Genomic DNA, 22,644 nt, shown 5'->3' with positions numbered 1-22,644 from the left:
GCTGCTTCTGATGATTCCTTCCAGGTGAAGGAAACAGTTTGGATAACAATTCTGGCTTCTCTCTGACCCTTTATTTGTTCTGCTCCAGAAAAGACTAGAATGACTTCCTTGAAATGGTAAATTTATGAAGAATAATCTGGAATGTCTCTGTTAAGCATCTCTCTCTCCGTTTTGGGAAGGAGCTATGAAAGAGCCAGGCTCACCCATAAGGAGGATCCAGTGGAGAGCTGATTGGCAGGTAGATAAGTCAGTGTTAAGAAACTTAATATTCTTCAAGTCAAAAAATCAAGGTAATAAGGCAATAATGTGCAGATATGCTTAGGATTTTTATTTATCAATATGTCATATTCTAGTGTGTAAGACAAGTTTTATTTAAAGTCTCANTATGTGGAAACTAATTTGACAATAAACTGTTAAAAAAAAAATAAAGTCTCAACAATAATAGTTTGTGATTTACAATTCTGCTGTGGCATTAAAATGTAATGACAAATCTAAAATTGCAGCAAAAATTCAACTGCATATAAACATGTACATTTTTTATTCTAGTAGTATACTTCATAACTAAAACCCAATCTCCAGAAGTAGAAATAATAGCAAAAACATATGATTGAGGCTCAGAAAATTTTAAACAACACAGAGACACTTCCAGGATGCATCACCTTTAGGTGAAGCATGTGGTGTTCTATTGATCGATAAAGGATTCATTCCTGTCTCTGTTGTGAGTTGGATTGTGTCCCCACCCCAGAAAAGCTACATTGATGTCTTAACTCCTGGTACCTATGAATGTAATCTTTTTTTGAAAATAGTCTTTGTAGATGTAATCAAGTTATGATGAGTTCATACTGGAGTAGGGTGGGCCCTCAATCTACAATGAGTGATGTCCTTATAAAAGAGGAGTAAAGACTCAGAGACAGGTATACACGGGAAGAAGACAGCTGTGTGATGATGGAAGTAGAGATTAAAGTGATGCATCTATAAGGCAAGGAACACCAAGGATTGCTAGCAAACATCAGAAGTTAGAAAAGGCAAGGAGGAATTCTCCCCACAGATCTCAGAGTTTGGCCATGTCAGTATGTTAATTTCAGACTTGTCATCTCCAGAATGGTGAGACAATAAATGACTGTTTTAAGACATCTAGTTGTGGATTTTTGTTATGGAAATCCTAAGAAACAGTCCCCACACTTAGTTACAAGAAAATCCAGGCATCACTTCCTGTTTGCAGAAAAGATCATATATCATTGTGTAAGACTTCTTTTGTATAGCCTGGTCCTCCTCAACCTTGGAGAAAACAACCAAAGCCATGCCCCAGTTGACTGCAATTTCTCAGATGCTGATGAACTCAGTTCTACTTTCAACAACTTTCCCAGACAAATGTTGGTAAAGCAGTGCTGTGCCCAGGGGTTGTGTAAATGGAGAAGTCATGGAGGTTGAGTAGATGGCCAAGTGGAGTAACAGTGAGCTGACTCTCAAATTCAGGAGAGAATCAAAAGGAATCCTACTAATAAGGTAATACTTTGTGATTTACCAAAGTAATCCTGTGTATTTGAGTCTAGATTTAAGGGTCCAGTAGCTGAAAAATCATAGAATGTTGTAGCTAGAGGATCTACCATCTCTCCCTGTTTATTTGCTTCTAACCCTTCAACGTTGCTTCCAGGGTTTAATCATTCTAATACCTTGGTCCCTATTCCTCTCAGTCACACATATTTGTTTCTTTTATTCTCTTTAGTCTCTTGGTCATATAATATCCTGCATATTTTTGTCTCCTTATTTATAGTTGATGACATTTCTCTAATCTAAAGATTCTCCTTGTTCCTCTTTGTCCATCCAAATACAATCTTTAAGGCTCAAGTTATATAATCCACTTTCTCTGTGAAAACTTTGCCAGTTATTGTAATCAAGATTAACTACTCCATGGGATCTTATCATGCAGCTCTTGTTCTTAAGTTATTTTATAATTCTATGGTGTGTGTGGGGGTGGGGGTGGGGAGTGAAGACAAGGTGGTAGCCTTGTCTTTCAAGAGGATTCTTGGCTCATTCTGGGTAGGTGTACATTAAATGTGGTTATACAATTTTAATATTCTCTTTAGTACATAGCAAAGTGATGACTATCGCAGGTGGTCAATAAAGTTTGATTTGTTAATGAAGAAAACTAGTGCTATTATAAGTGGGAAAAAATACAGTGAAATTGTAAATGTAGAATCTGGGTCAATCATGGGATTCCATTATTCTAAAAAACATATTCAAATCTTGATTGGTCCCAGATGAAAATAGAAAGTAAAGAAAAAATAACATTTTTTGAAACACTGCACTACGATTCAGGTACTGCACCAAGCAACTTACATATATAATCCTTCTAATTCTCTTTGAGATCATGATCATCATTCCCAATCTAAAACTCAGAAAACTGAGAATCAAAGAGCTTACTGAAGGTTCCATTTTGCATGATACTATGCTTCCCATTCTCTTTTATAGTCATGTTTAAAACATATTGAGGAGCAGAGTAAAAGAATGCCTTTGGATTCTGTATGGAGATTCAAGGGCCACATTAAAAATAAATTGATTGACAGCAACTACATGTGTATGACAGTGCAATCTTGATTCTTGGTGACATATGGGGCAGTGTCCTCCCAAGAGATAAATGTCAACCATAAGGTTTTCTTGATGGAAAACATTATAAAAGAGCTTCTCTGAAGGAAAAACACCTGCTATTAAAATCTTTTCAGAGATATTAAAAATGTTCTTTATTCGCTAAGACCGGGGTGAAAAAAACATTTAACCTATCAGCCTGCAAATTGACCTTTGTGGTCTTAGAGAAAACAAGCTAATTATTTTTAAAGGTTACACTTCCTCCCACTTTTCAGAAAAGAAGAATGAGGCTTATCAATATGGAATGACCGGAAGATGATGGATGATCATGGATCATGATCATGAGTGATTCCCTTCAAAGTTGATGATTCCCTAGGCTCAGTAATAGCTCCAGGCACATGCATAGTAGGTGAGTGACAGAACGGATTCAAAATATGTTCTTTCTCAATGTAGTATAACATAGTGATTAGGAAGCATATCTAAAAATGTACAAAGAGATGTAAATATCTCATTTTTAAGTGCAGCCAAGTAGAGAAATTATGAATAGAAATGCTAAAGTCAAGCTGATATTTTCAAACTTTGGCTCCACCTCTTAAGAGCTATGTAACTTAGGTCAAGTTATTACACTCTTCTATTTCCTCATCTATATGAAGATAATTATAGAGCCTAATTTGTAGAACATTTAAGAGGATTAAATAAGCTCATATTTATAAAGTGCTTATTACAGTGATAAGAGCTATAACTGTGTTTTTATGTAGAATAATATTAATCCTTGACATTATTTGTAGAATCATAAAAATATAAAGTATTTTCTTAGAAACCTTTGAATCCAAATGTACATTTTTTTTATTTGAAGAAAATTTTGCTCAGGTTACACAGTGAAATAAAAGCAGAATTAAGGCTAGAACTTCTGACTCTTAGTGGCTATTCCAGATCTTTCCCCAATTCATGTGGCTCCTTTAATTTTTGTCAGCTGTGAAATATTTGTTAGCTCTTCTGTTTCCTTCCTCTCATTCTGGGACTTTCCTAGTTCTGGAACCCAGTTTGGGAATCACCAAGCAGGCTCCTGGGGCTTCAAAGCCTTCCTAGTCACAGAAATTGAGAACAAGAAGGACATTATCCTCCAGAGCTTGTGAATTAGGAAATTATTTCCCAAAGGCCATGATCAAAATGTAAATTTTTCATTATATTAAAAAAAATTGATGGAGAATGGGACAAGGACAAGTAGACTATCATTAGATAATCAGTTTTGGGGAAATGTCATGGGTAGTACCTTACTAGGGAATTGGAGTTGGGGAATATGAGCAGGTTTAAGAGAGAAAGAAAACAGTAGACACCATCCAGCCCACACAACAAGAGTTAGCAACGCACATGGTGCCTGCATATCATTTGAATGTAGCTTTTCCTTCTTCCAGAGTATAATTAATTGGATGGAGAATAGTAGTGATAGAAGAACAAAAAGAACAAAGAAAAGATGGAAGCCAGCATCTACTGGTACTATGTGCAGATACTGCATTTTCGTCACAATAACCCTGTGAGGTATGTGATTTTAACCCTACGTTGCAATGAGGAAACTCTGTTTAAAATAGGTTTTGAAACTTACTTATTTAGCTAATAAGAAGCAGAGCTAGAATTTAAAGACAGGGTTATTTTGTGGTATACAAATGCCTGGCTCCCTCTCTATTGTAATAACCCCTTTTCTGTTCTCCTACTTGCTGAACCCAGTTGAGTGGGTTTTCACTATGAAGCACTTTTTTTCTTACCACTGTCACTGCCAAAAACTCATCACCCTGAATTAGAAGGTACTTGACTGCATGTCAAAGAGAAAAGAGAAATTGCTTTTCTTTAGTTAATTATTTTTAGCACAAATGAACTGATGAGCATGTTTAACTTAAATGATGCTGGAAGTGTTAGTGGGGCCTGGGCTATGGCTGGGAACACACTACTGATCGTGCCCACAAATGCAACGTGCACCTCACTCATTGAAAGACAGACTACAGGGCCTAGTTCTGTGTAAATTTGCATTAACTGGATAATTATCTTAACTTCTCAGCCTCATCATCATGCTCTCTGCTATATTTAAATTATTTACCTTCCTAAATAACTCAGTTGCTGAAAATTCATCACATCCATGTTATTTGGAAATAGAGAAAGAGGTCACTAAGAATAATATTTGAATGGATTTTGGAGGCTCCCTCATACTGAAAAACATCTTGTAGAAACCAGTTCAGAATTATGAAACGAATGAAAGGAAATGTAATTCTTCTACTTCACACTCTCCACATGACCCAAGTAACCCGAAAGGGAACACAGATGATAAAGGTGAGTTTGTGACTGAAGGTGAAGACATTCCCATTCATAATGAAAAATTTTATGACCACAACGAACATCGTTGATAGAGATAGCTAGAACATGAATACTAGTGTTGGTTCATAGATTTTGAATATATAGAATCGATAAATTTTCCTCGAACCTTCCCTGTCTGCCAGATGCTTTTATGAATGATAGTGACTATGGTTTCTTTAAAATGCATCATGGCCTTGGGGCACCTGGGTGGCTCAGTCGGTTGAGCTCCGACTTCGGTTCAGGTCATAATCTCGCAGTCTGTGAGTTCAAGCCCTGCATCAGGCTCTGTGCTGACAGCCAGCTCAGAGCCTGGAGCCTGTTTCAGATTCTGTGTCTCCCTCTCTGTCTGATCCTCCCCCACTCATGCTCTGTTTCTCTCTCTCTCAAAAGTAAATAAAAAACTTTTAAAAAAATAAAAATTTAAAAAAATGCATCATGGCCTTGTAAATAATGTGCTGTTTTGCTTTTTCAGGTTTATGAATAATGTTGTATTTTGTTTTTGTGTATTAAAAAAAAATCTTCCTCTATTTTCTATAATTGCTGTCTTTTCTCTGAGGCACCAGAAGATGATATTAATTGACAGTAATTAGTGCTGCATAGATACACAGTACGGTAAAAGCTTCAGGAAAGAGACACATAATGTAAGAAAGATATTCAACGTTAGTTCGCACATCGGTTCTGGCTCTGTCACTTGTGGGTGAATGAATGACTTTCAGAGAGTAATTTATATCTATAAGCAATAGCTTCCTCAACTCATAAGAAAATAAATAAAAAAGAGGAAATCCATTGCATTCTTATGTGAAAGGAGACTTGGGAGGAGAAAATGAGACAACACTGGTACTTGTTCAACATAGTGCTAACCACATAATAAATGCTCCTGAAATGCTATCTTTTAAAAATACTTATTATGAGGGGCACCCAGGTGACTCAGTTGGTTAAGCCTCTGACTTCTGCTCAGGTCATGATCTTGCAGTTTGAGCCCCGCATCAGGTTCTGTCCTGACCGTGCAGAGCCTGCTTCAGATCCTCTGTCTGTCTGTCTGTCTCTCTCTCTCTCTCTCAATCCCTCTCTCTCTCTCTCTCTGCCTGTCCCATCTCACACTCACACACACTCTCTCAAAAATAAGCATTTAATAAAAATACTTATTATGAGCAATAGCAAAAAGGAACAATTTCTAATTTCATATCATTTTATTGTTTTCTGTAACACAAGTAACTGGATACATAATTACACAATTTCTTTTATTTACATTAGCTTTAGATATATTTCTTTAATTTGTTGCTATATATTATTTTGTTTACATACCTATACTTATTTTGTATATGACATTTTGCTTCCTGCCTTTAGAATGTATTATTGTGTCATAAACACATTTACATATTATTCCCTCTTCTGTGGCTACACTGTATCCCATGCAGTATAGCTACTGTATCCCATTTTGGTCATGGATATGGTGAGCAAGTTATGCAATTTAGAGATCTTTTTTTTTTTTCTTTCATAGTGAAATTTAGAAGTCTTAATGCTTCATTCATTCCTTGCCCAACACTCAGGTCTACTATTTTTAAATCTATCCACTTATCTATCCTTACTGTTGTATCCCTCATTTAGACTATTTCACTTTCTTTATATTTCACCTGAAGATTACAACAGCTGCTTTACTGAACTTCCTATCTCAGATCTTGTCCCTTTTATTTCAGTCATCCTTCACTCTGTAAACAAAATAGACTCTCTCAGTGTCAAATTTATTCTCTGTTTCTCAGAGCCTTTTCATTTGGAATCTCAAGAAATGCGTTTAAACTCACTGACCTCAACAACAAAAACTCTTAACTCCTTGAGGTTTTTACAAGGCTCTGTAAGATCTGGCTGTCCTCTAAAGGTACTCTTTCCAAATGTAGATAAGTGCAATTCTGCAAAGAATTTCCTTTTTTAAAGAAATAAGTTAAAATAATTCCAATTTAACATGGAAAGGCAAACATCTTCAAACATCCATTTAAAAAATACTAAAACACTATTTTAAAAATGCTGAAGAATGATGTGCATTTTGATACTACATGAACTAGATGATAGTCTTAAATTATTTATTTTTTTAAATGTGTATTTATTTTAGAGACAGAATGAAAGAGAGAGAGAGAGAGAGAGAGAGAGAGAGAGAGAGCAAGTCAGGGAGGAACAGCAAGAGATGGAGACACAGAATCCAAAGCAGGCTCCAGGTTCCTAGCTGTCAGCACAGAGCCCAACGTGGGGCTCAAACCCATGAACTGTGAGATCATGACCTGAGTCAAAGTTGGATACTAAACTGACCAATCCACCCAGGTCTCAAATTTAAAGCCATGTTATATAGGCTCAGAAGTAGGTTAAGATTATTGTGACAGAATCAGAATTAATAAATTGAATAAACTAGATAAGAAAACTTTATAGCAAAAATAGCAGTTTCAATCACATGAAGATTTATTTTAAAATTTTGCTAGAATAAATGACTTCTTATTAGAAAGAAAATAAATCTTGACTTTAATTCACATATATAATGTTTTTTAAAAATTTTTAATGTTTATTTATTATTGAGACAGAGAAACAGAACATGAGTGGGGGAGGGGCAGAGAGAGGGAGACACAGAAAGAATGTGAAGTAGGCTCCAGGCTCTAAGATGTCAGCATAGAGCTCGACGCAGTATTTGAACCTACAAACCATGAGATCATGACCTAAGTTGGACACTTAACTGACTGAGCCACCCAGGTGCCCCAATATTATGTAAAAAACACATACATAGATCATTAAATGTGAAAATGAATAATTAAAATATTTTCAGCCAAAATGTAGGTTTGTAGTCTACAGAAAATTACTTTTCATACAATGCATGGGTGGGAGGCCTTTTTTGACTAAGTAAGTACCTCAGAATTTAGACCTATATAGATGTTCATAAATATGTTAATAGTGTGGAAAAGACATCTAAAAATTATAAGAAAAACAACAGCATTGGAAACTGTTTATGATAAAATATATGACAAAAACTTACTATATTTACTATTTGAAAAGCTTCTTCCAGTAATTAAAATAAATCAGACAACCTTATAATAAAGTTGTCATTGAATACAAATAGGCAACTCACAGAAGAGGAAATAAAAATGTGCAAAATATTTGCAAAAGTGCTTAATCTCACTTGTGGTAAAGAAATTTCAAAGAAAGCAACAGTCAAATACATCTTCATCAGGTTGGCAACAATCATAAAGGGCAGTACCATCCACTACTGATAGCGATGTGGATAAATTCCCAGTACATTGATGTTGGGAATGTGAATTAATACTGTATTTTGTCAAAGTAGTCTGTCTGTGGATTGTCAGATTAATATTAAAATTAACAAATAACAAAACAGTGAAAAGTCTGTACTCTCCAATAGTACAGAGGCAAAAGTAATGAGAAATTATATATATATAATAAAAAGCACATATATATTATGTATTATATATATGTATGTAATTATATATGATTGCGTATATTTACAAATATGCTTATAGTTGAAAAAAATAAAGAAAATATGGATAATGTGAATGTATATTTCACATTTGTAGGAGAAAATAGTTGAATGAAATTAATAAGTATTTATTCTATGGATATATTAAGAAGCATAAACTAAAATTTTGGACAAGAAAGCTAATTTAGAGTGTATGTTTTTCCTCTTCTTGTAAAAACTCAAGTAAACAATAATAAAGGAACAACTACATAATAAAGGGATTAAACAGATATAAACCAAAACATAGAAATAGGAGAGATCTTTAAAAATGAAATACTTAAATTTCCACAAGATAGAAAGCAGATGGAAGAAAGGAATCTGGTAAAGGAGATCAGAGAAAGCTGTAGCAGAAAATAGAGGTAAAAGGGACTTTATAATCGAGGAGAAAAATAATTTGCCTCAAAACATGCTAGAGAAGTCCAGCATTTAGGAATCCTAGGTACAATGATGGGTAGGATTGATACTATAAATAATAGGTAGGTTACTTTAAAACCTATATAAAGAATAGACAATCATCCTGTCGCTGCATGAAGAATACACAGATGTTGAATGTCCTATTTTGAGGCATGAGAGAGAAAAAGCAAGAGACTGTGAGAAAAAAATTATTTTGATAATGCAATTGAACAAATCAATGTAAAATATACTTAAGTATCAGGGTAAAATTAATTAGTTTGTCCATGCTTTATGCATTTGCTTGTGCATTTACTTTCTGCTCAATATTATAATTTAATATTATCCAATTCAGCTCTAAAATATGAAGCATAAATTGATATACATAGGATTCATTTTAGATGTTTAAGTCTAATATTCATGCATTCATTATTCACCAAAAAAGTTATTGAGCATACACTATCCTAGGCTATGAAGAACCTGACACAAATAAAATAACTGAAATGGATAAATATCCAGGATAGTCTCAATCACCAACCTGAATCAAGGAAAACTAAGAAAACTGAATCTTTTAATAAACATGTTAGTAGTGAAAAATCTTTCACACACACACAAAACCCACCATAAACAGATAGTTACAGGTGAGTTACCCAAATATTTGAAGAATGAACACTTCTGATAAGGACTTCAAACAAATACTTCACAAAAAAGAAACATTTCCCAAATCACTTTATGAGTATTTGTATAAGAGATACCAACTTTATACAAATATCTCATTTTAGGAATGAGGAAACTAAGCCCAGAGAAAAGTCATACTACTTTCTAAAATTGTTCATAAAATTTTAATGTGACAAACCACTATGTCATGTACTTCTTTCCCCATAAGGGATAAAACTTGTTATAAATAATATAAATTTAACTTAAAGATATTTGAAAATCTGTCATCAAATATGCATGATGCTTTTTCTATCATTTAGCTGAGGATTATCTAAGTCAACAGGCTTGGAAATTACCATAAATTGGATAGAAATTGTTTATATAATCAATCAACCAACAAAATATTGCAACTCCATACAGGCCAAATCCAATACAATAGATGAATAATGGAGCACGTGGGTGGCTCAGTCCGTTAAGCGCCCGACTCTGGCTCAGGTCATGATCTAACAGTTCGTGGGTTCGAGCCACACATCAGGCTCTGTGCTGACAGCCAGCTCAGGGCCTGGATCCTGCTTCAGGTTCCGTTTCTTCCTCTCTCTGTCTGACCCTCCCCTGCTCACGCTGTCTCTCTCGCTCTATCTCAGAAATAAATAAAAACATTAAAAAATAACAGGATTCCTGGTACTCTATTCCTCAAGAATTAAAAAAAATTATGTAGACAAGTAAACTACCAAAAATGCAAAAGCATATAATGAATGATGCAAATAGGGGCCAGGGGGATTTCAGGGTGAGGAAAAATTCTGGTGGGTTGACAGGGCCAATTTGGTCTCCAAGGAAGAGGAGAGGGATTGGTAAGTAAACAAAGTCTACATATATCATGTAGAAAATGAATTAGAAGGCCAATCTATTACTCAAGTTGTTATCCAAGCTATCCATTTCTTTTTCTTCTTTCTTTTAATTGTGATAAGAACACTTAACATAAGATTTATCCTCCTAACAAACACTGAAGTCCACAAAAGAGTATTATTACCTATAGGCACAATGTTACACATCAGATCTCCAGAAGTTATTCACCTTGCATAACTGAAACTTAATACCCAATTCCCCCTGTTCTATCCCCTGGCAACCTCCATTCTGCCGTCGTTATGAGTTTGACTATTTTAGATGCATCGTGTAGTGAAATCATGCAATATTTGTCCTTCTGTGACTGGTTATTCCATTGAACATACTTATCTCAAGGTTTATTCACATCAAATGAAAGGATTTCCTTCTTTATTCAGGCTGAATAATATTGTATTATTTGTATATGCCACATTTTCTTTATCCATCTGCCAATGAATATTTAGGTTGTTTCCATGTCTTGGCTACTGTGAATAATTCTACAATTTATATGAGAGTGCAAACATCTTCTCAAGATCCTGATTTCAATTCTTTTGGAGAAGTACCCAGAAGCGAAATTCCTGGATCATATGGTAGTTCTATTTTTAATTTCCTGAGGAATCTCCATACTAATTTCCATAATGGCTGTGTCATTTTACTTTCCCACCAAAAGTAGACAGTATAATTTATCCACACTTATCTTCTCCAACACTTATCTTTTGTTTTTATTTTTGATAACACCCCTCCTAATAGGTGTGAGGTGATATCTTATTGTGGTTTTGATTTGCATTCCTTCAGTTATTAGTGATGTGAGCATCTCTTCATTTGTGTGTTTTCTTTAGGGAAATGTCTGTTCAAGTCTTTTGCCCATTATTTTAAAATTGGTTTGTCTGGGGCCCCTGGGTGGCTTAGTTGGTTAAGCGGACTTTCGCTTCGGTCATGATCTCGCGGTTTGTGGGTTCGAGCCCCGCGTCGGGCTCTGTGCTGACTGCCAGCTCACAGCCTGGAGCCTATTTCAGAGTCTGTGTCTCCCTCTCTCTCTGACCCTCCCCTGCTCATGCTGTCTCTCTCTCTCTTTCCTAGAAATGAATAGATAAATTTAAAAAAAAAATGGTTTGTCTTTTTGCTACTAAATTATAGGAGTTCCTTAAATTTTTTGATATTAACCCATTAGATGAATAATTTGCCAGTATTTTCACCCACTCTATAGGTTGCCCTTTCATTTTATTGATTGATTCATTTACTGTGCAGAAGTTTTTTGTTTAAGGTAGTCCCGTTTGTCTATTTTTGCTTTTGTTGTCTGAGCTTTTGGTGTCGCATTCAAGAAATCATCTCAACAATGTAATGAAGATTTTCCTCTATGTTTTCTTTAAAGAATTTTACAGTTTCAGGGGCGCCTAGGTGGCTCAGTCGGTGGAGCATCCAACCATAGCTCAGGTCATGGTCGCATGGTTTGTGAGTTCTAGCCCCACATAGGTCTCTGTACTGACAGCTCAGAGCCTGAAGCCTGTTTCAGATTCCGCCTCCCTCTCTCTCTGCCCCTCCCCCACTCGCACTGTCTCTCTCTCTCTCTCTCTCTCTCTCAAAAATAAATAATTAAAAAAAAGAATTTTACAGTTTCAAATCATGGTATCCATGTCTAAGTAAATATATTCACATTCAAATATTTTAGCATTGTAGGCACTGTGAACATAGTTACCCTTGATGATTTATTATCCAATTTTTAGAGTTTAGAAATTTTTAAGAAAGATGAGGATTTCAAAAAGTGCTTACAGAAACATTAATACAGAAATACAAGTAAGCACAACTGAAGGAGACTATTTTGTTTTGTTTTTTAATTTTTTTTCTTAATGTTTTTATTTATTTCTGAAAGAGAGAGAGACAGACAGAGACTGAGAGGGCAGGGGAGGGTCAGAGAGAGAGGGAGATACAGAATCTGAAACAGGCTCTAGGATCTGAGCTAGCTGTCAGCACAGAGCCCAAAGTGGGGCTCAAAATTATGACCTGAGCCGAAGTCGGACGCTTAACGACTGAGCCACCCAGGTGCCCCAGAAGGAGATTAAGTTTGAGATAAAATGCTAAGCTTGAAGAAAAGCCCCATTTTTTCCCAAGGAACAGAGATCTGAGAAATCAGCATTCTGTAGAAATGAAAATTATAGCTACAAAATTTGTTTTGGGGAAAAATATAATTTGTCAGTACACATTTATAATCACTTATTTGATAATGTATTTACTCTTTATTTTTGATACGAATGTACACAAATATTGATGTTGCCTTATTTTTCTAAATCTTTTTTTCCAAATCCTTCTCTGTGTCCCTGCTTGCCAAAGCTGACCAGTCATCCATAGCAGTCATTCTTAGTACACACCTCACCCTTTTCAGGATTGTCCAAGCAACTGGCATTACATTATATTTGGAGGTAGGCTTCTGTTCAGTCAGACACACTCCCTTGCTGACAGGCCCAAGCTCACATGGACCATTCAAATACCTGATACCCAGCTACCTACCTGGCAATCTTGGAAATCAAGAACTTTTGCCATAGCCCCAGCACTAAGCACCATACTTCCTTTTTCACCTTTTCTCCAATTATACTCAAATTCTTTGAGATTGGAGCACAAAATATTTTGTTTCCCTCTCCTACACACACACACACACACACACACACACACACACACACTCAGGTCTTAGAAATAGACTGTCTTTTCTTTGCCATAATATAGGGGTTTAAAAAGATGAGCGTTTAAAATAAAGAAGTCTATTTTCTCTTGGTTACTTACAACATATGTTTTTGCATGCATGGAACACAATGTTTTTTATTTTCCTTATAAGTTCAGCTTCTGACATATTTTAACAATCTATGTTCCCAATGAATTATCTGTGCATCTTATAAAAATGGAAATTTAAGATGATTCAACATTTTATAAATCTGAACATTTTTAGTCCTCATCTTGTTTGTTGGTTTGTTAAACTACAATTATCATAAAAGCATCTGTATGGCTCTCCAGCAAGTTGATTTCACATTTTCTTCAAGGCAAACTTGGACATGAGCAGAAGGGACTCTGAAAGGGGAGTCTCCTTTCATGAGGCTGAAAGGAGAGAGGGGAAAGCCTTGTCAAACCCAATGACAATATAATCAGTGTCTCTTTCTTACTAAAAACTACTTGGGAAAGGCACTCTAGGAAATCCTTAGGTCTCTGAGGATTTCTTAGTGGGCAATTTTTGTTTATAACTAGAGTATTAAAAGGATTTAAAAGGGGAAGGTCTTAGTTGTAGTCCATCTACAGCTTTCAAGGAGAAAGTGCCATTTTTGTGTTGAATAAAAGTTGCCACTATAACACATATTTGTATATAAATTGATCATTTTCCTTATACCACCTCAGAAAAGGTGGTGGGAGAAGGGATAACCTGAAGAAAATCTCTGCTTTTGGGGAAAAGGAGATGCAAAAAGTGGTCCCTTGGAAGAACAAAGAGGGATCTTACATGAAGGATGTAACTGGAATTGCTGCCATTTGCTCTCACTTTGGGTCAAAGACTCATCTAAGTCTGAGCCTGAGCAACAACCACCAATAAATGGTGTCAAACCCCAGCCGGGACAAAGAATTTGAGTGGTATAACTGAACCCCTGGTCCTACCATCCAGTTAACTTGTCCAGCTCCCCTGTTCATTTCATTAACCTCATAGTAACAAAGAACCATATTTTACTTGGCTGAATTATTTGGATTGAAAACTGTTATGAATCTAGTAGGCAAGGCAACATAATTTCTATTTCAAACTCACTTTTATCAGATCAGCAGAAAATAGTATTGATCAAATTGGTATTTTTTTTTTTGGATTGGATTATATCTAAGAGACTTATATAGTTTCCAGGCAAGGTATATGGGGGAAAGGAAGGAAACAGAAGATATAGCCCTTAAGATGTCCATCAAACCAAATGATCATCAATCACTGATTTCAGGGTCACTTTTGTCTTTCTCTGGCCTTTGTGGATCTGGAAGATTTTCTCTGTTATGTCCATAACACAGATAGTAGTCAATCTACAGACAAATCTATAGATAGTCTTAGAGATATATCTGCAGCTTATCTAAGAACTCATCTGTTTGGCCCTTAATGAGCCTCATAGCTATTTACTGCATGAGGGCATATCACCTCTCTGGACTTTGCTTGGGGAAAAATATAAAACCTTACTCTCTGGATCAAACCTCCTTCCATCCCTCTTAATCCAATCTGGGAAAGTCTGTTTTCTAGTTGCCACAGAGATTCCACTTTCTTTCAGAGATAAAACCTCGTTGCATGGAACTCTATTGTAGTACTATTTTTTTTAATGGTTTAAGATTCTAGTTTTCTCATGAATATGAAATTATCTCAAAATCAGTCACTAAATGTAGAATGGCTTAATTTTATATCCTGGTGATAAGGTTTGTCTATATTCTTCAACATTGTAGGTATACATGTTTATATAAACTACAGACTCAGGCAGAAGCCAAAACTTTCTTTTGATCATATTTCATAGGCTGGTGAGCCTTGCACCTGCCCCAGGTTTCATGCAATTAACTTGACTCTGATCTCTTGCCATGCACACTGAGCTTTGAATCCCATTACTCTGCTGGAGGCAAATCCTAGCTGCATCCAGACCCAGAGCCCAGTAGGCCCTGGCTTTAGTCCCTGATTACTAAACTTACCGCTGTGATTTTCTATTTCCTTTCTGGCTCATGAAAATATTTTGCTTTCTTTGAGTTGACCACACCTTAATTATTTTCTGTTTTTTAAAAATTTTCTTTCCTTGCCATGTTTAGAGTTAATGGACTAAACTCCTAATATCCTGATCGTTGGTCCCAACTTTTAAGTTTCTGCTTATCCGCCTATAAGAGTGACATTGTGCACATTAAAACCCAAGCAGAAAGGCAAGTCAGCACTCCATCCAATCCACAGTTCATCTGACTGACGAGTGGGGTTAGGTTCATTATCTTGCCTGTAAAAGGAGCCTCTACCTACCTTATGGCTATGTGTTTATCACTTATTAGAAATAAATCATTTTCAAAGTAGTGGCTGTTGCATGTTTCCATTACCTTAATCATCACATAAAGAATTATTCATACAACAATACTAAAAAATTGTTTCTTGCAATGGGTTGAATTTACTATTCTATCTCATATAAAACCTACTTTTAATCTCTGGCCTTCAACACTGGCATTGTGCATAGCAAGACAGCAAGACCAAGAAGCTCAGAAACCTAAATACCAGCAGTATTCTTTCTGAAATTCTGTTGAGTGCAATGCAAAGCTAATCTTGAACTTTGAAACTTTTATGACCATTGTTACCATTTTCTTTAGCATTTTAATGAACTTTTTAAGACAGTAAAATTTCATCATTTTCTCCTGTGTTTTAGTCAATTTGATATACTAAGAAACATTTGCCAAACTGTGCAGGCCACAACCTTATAGACATTATTGCATTCTAAAGCACAGCATTTTTTCCATTGTGAAGAAGTTTTGCCTACACTTTGGAATGTCTAATTAGTTTCTAACTAAAGGAAAGTATCTGCTTGAGTAAAGTGTCTTCGTGTTACAGTTGAAGGATCCATCCCTTAGGGTGTCTTATACTCAGCATACAGCTAAAAATTTACAGAATAGCACTTGAACCCCAAAATTCTGACTTCAAGTTGAATGCTTTTTCTTCTATACTATGGTTCCCTTTATTGTAGTAGTTCATCAGCCAAAAAAAGTTTCCCGCCAGCCAGTGAGTGGATAAATGCAATTTATTATGTACTCATTAAAAAAATATATATGTTAAGTTTCTCGTGTAGTTTAGAGTTAAATAAAACCATGCAGGAGCAAAATACATGAAATCTAAAGTTATATGAAGAATTACTTAGTTAAAATTTTAATAAATTATTTAAACAAATCTATAGGTAGCATGAGTATATGCAAAGGGGAAGTTAACTTGGTTTAGGATAATAAGACTCCTCAATGAACATTTGAGTTAAGATATTTATGACAAGTAGGTGCCTTGAGGAAATTGAGATTGCTTTGAACATAATGCTTGAATCCACAATTCATATGTTGAAATCCTAACCTCCAATATAATGGTATTAGGAAGTGGTGCTCTGGGAGGTGATTAGGTAATGAGTGGAGCCTTCATGAATGGGATTGGTGCCCTTAGAAAGAAACCCCAGAGAAATACCTTATCCTTTCTGCCATGTGAAGATACAACAAAAACATGGCTATAACCAGGAAGTTAGTCTTCATCAGACGCCGAATATGCCAGCACCTTGATTTTGGATTTCCCAGCCTCCAGAACTAGGTGAAATAAATTTCTGTTGTTTATAAGCCAACTAGTCTATGGTATTTTGTTATATAGCCCAAACTTATTAAGACAGGAATGGACAGAATCTTTTAAGCAAGAAAAATAATTTCATATAAGAACCTCATACATGAGAGGAAATCTTTGTACATTAGAAAAGAAAATGAAATCCAGTGCTATTGGAATATGATGAGTGATGGGGCAGGCCATGCTCATAGATAAAGAAAAGCTCTGCCCCACATACAACTTCCAAAGAACACTCTATTGCTCCATTATGTAGAGCTGCTCCCTAGTACCCAGGAACAGTGATTACCTAGAATAACTATTTCCCCTTGGTGCAGAGGCATTTTAAGTTTCATATATAATTCACATCTTGCCATTGCAAACATTTCTGTATGGATGCTTATTGTGGTACCTAGAGATGGAGAAATGGGAACAGATAATAACCTAGCTGTAGAGTTTTGGAACATGGTGTAAGACTTAATTTCTTCTGATTTCCATAGAGAGAAAATTCAAAAAGGAATAAAGACGCAGCTACAGTCCAAAATAAGTAAGAAAAAAAAGAGATACACACTTTAAATTAGAATGTTTTTAAATTATTCACTTTATAACCTGGCCATGTACTATATAGTCCCAGAAACCTCCATGATCAGGGACTTGAAAAAGTGCCAGCTGCTGAAGGGAAATTTTTTGTTCTTGCTTTCTCTTAGAGTAAAACTATGGTCCTTAGTTTTTAGTGCCTCTTTCTCCCTGTTAGTTTCCTCTGTATTTGGAGGTAAGAAATTTTTTATCCTAATTGATTTACTTTTTATTGATACTGCCTGTTCTCTGAACTCTAAAGTTTATGAATTTTGTAAGTCTAGCATTCATTCTTTTCACTATTAGGATTTCTAGAAAGAGATGATTTTTGCCCAAGAATAACATTTCTTACATATTTCTAACCAGTTATCTTTCTTTTGTTTTGTTTAGAACTACTTTCCATGAAAGAATTACATGTATATGTTCATATACCTTTAAACTTTAATCATGATCCTAATTTCACAAAAGAACAATTTATAAACTAATTATGCAAAATTATTGGAGATGCAAATGTCAGCTCAGCAAAGGATACTGTTTGACAAATGATTAAATAGTCACCTAGTAATTGGATGAGACAGTGGCAAATGCTGGTACCTATTAGCAGTACATCCTAATTCCTATCAGCACAATACTTATTAAGGACTTATCCTGAAATAGAAAAATACTCTGAAATAATTTATGAGTGAGCGTTGCATATAATACATCTATCTTGCACATTGGAAAGTGACACAAACCTAGAGAGAGCTAATGATGCCATTTCAGCATACCACATCCATCTTTACTAAACAATACCAAAGGCCAAACTAAGGGATAAGAGATTATTTCCTACAGAATGCAAGAAAACACAACCATGCCCATAAAACTCATGTGCATAGGCTGATCTTTCCATTGTCATGTTAACTTTTGTAATTTATAAAAGTCTTGGCTAACTCACTATTTTGACATTAACTCTGACCTAAATTTTTCCAATGTCAGGGGTAGTTCTGAACATAACTTTGTAACCACTTCCTAGTATCTGTCAAAGAACCTATCATTTATTGAACATTTACTATGTGCTGGATAAGTCATTCCGAATGTGGTACTCTTACTTCATACAGTATACTACTTGGTTTTAGGTAGCACATATCTATAACTTAAAAAAAAGTAAAAATGTCTTACTTTAATGTATATTAGAACATAGAGCTGGCCTTCTAAATTTAGGATATAATGCTATAATAACTAAACTGTCAGAATATAAGTTAAGTGAAAACACTAAATAATAGTATAAGTGATAGGTTTTTGGCAATGATTGTAGTGGTATTTTTTTTTCATCAGGAGTGATAGAGTGAATGCTTGTCTCACTTTTAGTTAGGTTAGAAGCTATGTATCTTCAATGCCTATATTTGTTAATTCAAGAAAGCTTTCTTATTGTTTTTGATTCTTGTGTTCCCTTTCTTTGATTTGCTTCTTCATAGAGTCCCATCAGCCATATATAAAATCTTCATTGCCTATCTGTAATACTTGTCATTTTTATTTCTTTTTTTCATTTCTTTTCTAATGTTTCACCTCTCATAATAGGTGATTCTCAGAGATCCCTGCTTCTGGATATTCTCATGCTTCCCTGAAATATGGGCTGGATCTAGGGACTTCTAATAAATGGAATATACTGATAACGATGAAATGCCACTTCTGGGATTAGGTTATAAAAAAACTGTGGTTTCCATCTTCTTTGCCCTTCCTTCACTCTCTCATTTGTTCACTTGGAAATGCACACCTAGCAGGGAATTAGTGTCTAGCCAAGAGCCAGAAAGCACCTGAAGCCTGCAAAAGATACAGGAATAAGCCTGAAAGCTGACTCTCTCATATCAAGCCTTGAGATGATGACTCAGAATGACGTCTTCATTTCAGCCTTGTGAGAGACCCTGAGCTAGAGGCAGCTGGGAAACTGTACACAATTTCTGTCTTGTACATACTGTGAAATAAATGTTTCTTTGTTTGAAATTGTTCCATTTTGGGGGCATTAATAAATAACAGGCATTATTTTGTCTTATGCCTCTTCTACATTTCACTCCTAAAATTATTTTTTCCTTTATTTCTAGTTCTTTTTCCATGTTCAAGTATCTCATGCCACAGTTTTTGAAACAATCATTTGTATTGTTCTTTGATGTCTTCATCATGTTCTTAATGTTTTTTTAGTAATTTTGGAGGCTAAAGTTTTAATGCTTTTTAGTCATGACTTTGTTTAAAGCTACCTGTAAAAATATTTTGCTCCTTATTCTCTCTCTCTCTTTTTAAATGTTTATTTATATTTGAAAGGACAGAGAGAGCTCAAGTAGGGGAGAGGCAGAGAGAGATGGAGACAGAATCCAAAGTAGGCTCCAGGCTCTAAGCTGTCAGCACAGAGCCCGACGTGGGGCTCAAACCCATAAGCTTTGAAATCATGACGTGAGCTGAAGTAGGACACTTAACTAAGCCACTCAGGTGCCCCTCTCTCTTGTTATGATAAACTTATGTAGAACATGACCTTGATATTCACTGAGTGCTCATTTTTATGTAAAGTCAGTTTTCATGAATTTTCTGAAAGCATATTCAAGGTAGCTGTCTTAGTTTCATAGCACTCTATCCTGTTTTGTTTTCATGCAGAGGTAAAAAAAAATAATGCAGCATGACTTCTGAGCTTTTCCTGCCTCTGTTCTCTCCCTATCTGTACCTTCTTTTTTCTCTATCTCTGTTACCCCTATCCTGCTCAGTTTTTGTTCCAGTTCCAGGGTTTCTTGCTGGTGTAAGGCCATATCCTAGAAGTAAGCTCTGATTGGTCAGTTTTGAGAGTTCACAAACTTTAGACTGGTCTATGCACTTGCTGAGGGTCCTATGTACTCACCCTCACCACTCTCAGCATGGGGATAAAAACTTCAACTTCAGTTACAATTCTCAAATTAGCCTACCTAACTTCCCAGTAAACTTCTTCTGGCTATTTTCAGGCCTGTCTTGTTTTCAGGTCTAGAACATTCCATATTGCATTCCTCTACTTTCGTATCAAATAAATCACGTAACTTTGGTGGTTTTCTCTTACCACTTATATTTTGAGGTTCATGGGGATAACTTGTACCTAAATTTGTTTTAAGTATCCATGGCTTTTTAACTTCTGCTATGTATCTTCTTTTATGTTTTTGTGTGGGATTCTAAGAAATTTAAAACTCTATCCTGCCACTACAGTCATTGTTTCAAAGTTTGTACAGATTGTTCATTCAAATCCCATCTGCTATCTCTCTTTGCGACCAAGAGCAAACACTGCAAGAGGATAGGTGAGGTATAAATTGGAAGGAAGAGAAGTTTGTTACAGTGTGGAAATACATCTTATTTTTAAATTTCTATGAAGTATGATATCTAACAATTGATAACAATTAGCTGTAAAATGTCTCTTTTTCCAGCCCTTCTGATTAAATTCCCCCAGGCCTACTTATTGCTCAGTGAACATGCTCTATCTTCCAAATGAGTCTGTTGAGAATAGAATGTTAATTTGTATAGGAACACAGATTTTATAAAGAATGTCATGGAAGGGGAAAAAAAGGATATATTAGCATTTTGTTTAATTGAAGACAATGAACTGTTTAAGTCCCTTATAGAAAAATCCAGGTTCCCACATGCTTTTATTTTAATAGATGGAACAGCACTAAAAAGTGTTAAATTACCATTTCAGACATAAAAATAATAAGCAAAACTGGAATCCTAGTTTTTCCCCCCTCCAATCCCTTTATTCCTTGCTATGAGATCATTTAAAAGAGTTAGCAATGTTATCCAACAATATTTAGCTGTAATACTGCATTTCCTTAGATATTCTTTTTATGATAATGTGGCAGAGAAATGGATACAGCATTCGATTACCAAAGTCAAACACATGATTGAGTGCTCCTCCAGGCAGTTGTCCATGATCCTGGAAGAGACCCACTTTCTAATGACTTCCTTCTCTCCCTGTATTTATGAGCCATTGCTCAGAATAGGAAATATATTTGTGCATCCCATAAAACCTGGCGGGAATGAGAAGGGGAGAATTTGTGGTAACAAAAATGGAATGAACTTGTGTTAAAGCTAAGACTAGTCTTTTAATTGTACATAAAAAATAAGACTATGAACAACACAATGAGGAGAGTTCACATTATAATCAAGGCTGACTGCATTCTCATCTCAAATGCTCCTTGACAATCACATCTATACTACAAACAACTTTTCTTTACAAAATCAATGAGCTTGAAAGCAAGTTTGGCATGTTTTAAATGCATGTCTACTGTATGTGTATTATATGAGTGTGTTAATGTTTGTGCCCACACTCAAGTATATAAACCTCTATACCTAAAAAAAGGCCAAGGAGAAGAAATAAAAGAGTGAACCCATTAGAACATATTTGACATTCAGCCTCTGAGGAATTTGTTCTGATATCTTTAAAGTAAATAAAGATATGAAACCTACTTTCTATTTGAACAAGTGTCATTCCACAAATCTTGGGGAAAAACTGATAACCTATAAGGCTATTGAAGGGTTTTATTTTTCTTTTCCACTGAACTCAGGAAGAGGACAAGACAACCACAATACTATATAATTGAACATCTGCTAGAAACAGGTTTAAATCTCTTAATTTTTCTTATGAAATTAAGCAAAAAAAATGAAGACTGAGTGTTATCCAGTGTTAGCATTAATGATCTTATCTTCCCATTATAATCACTGTACTGCAAAATTAATAGCAAAAGCTTAAAAAATAGGTTTGCTCATTAACTAAACTGAAGAACAGAAATCCAAAGATAAAATGTAAACAGACGTTGCTATATATTGACAACAATTTTGAAAATTCATATTTGGTCTTCAGATAGATGATATACCTGAATTTTATATTTTAACAGATATTTTGATTTATAAAATTCCATGTCAAATATACACATACATACACATAAATGCTGCAGTATAATGGTAAGTGTGCAATAAATATTTGTGAAATTATTTAATTTATAGCACATGTACTCTTAAAGGGATATTCATCATCTAATAAAATATTTTCAATTCCTTGCAGTGAGAAAGTTGTGTGGGGAAACAAATGTTATACATGTTACACACAGTAGCCAAAACACGGAAGCAACCTAAATGACCATCAATGGGTGAATGAATAAGGAAACCGTGATATATACACACAAGTGACTATTCAGCGTTAAAAGCAAAGGAAATTCTGCCATTTGTGAAAACATGGATAAACCTAGCAATGTTATCCAACAAATCTTTAGGTTACACTGCGTTTCCTTTTACATCATACTGAGAGAAAGAAGTCAGACACAGAAAGACAAATACTACATGATACATGAAGAATCTAAAATTGTCAAACTCGGGGCGCCTGGGTGGCTTAGTCGGTTAAGCATCCGACTTTCGCTTGGGT

This window comes from Crocuta crocuta, unplaced genomic scaffold (assembly GCF_008692635.1).
Source record: "Crocuta crocuta isolate KB4526 unplaced genomic scaffold, BGI_CrCroc_1.0 scaffold382, whole genome shotgun sequence".
Taxonomy (NCBI): Eukaryota; Metazoa; Chordata; class Mammalia; order Carnivora; family Hyaenidae; genus Crocuta; species Crocuta crocuta.
The sequence above is the reverse complement of the archived record's forward strand: the minus strand, read 5'-3'. Positions refer to the sequence as shown.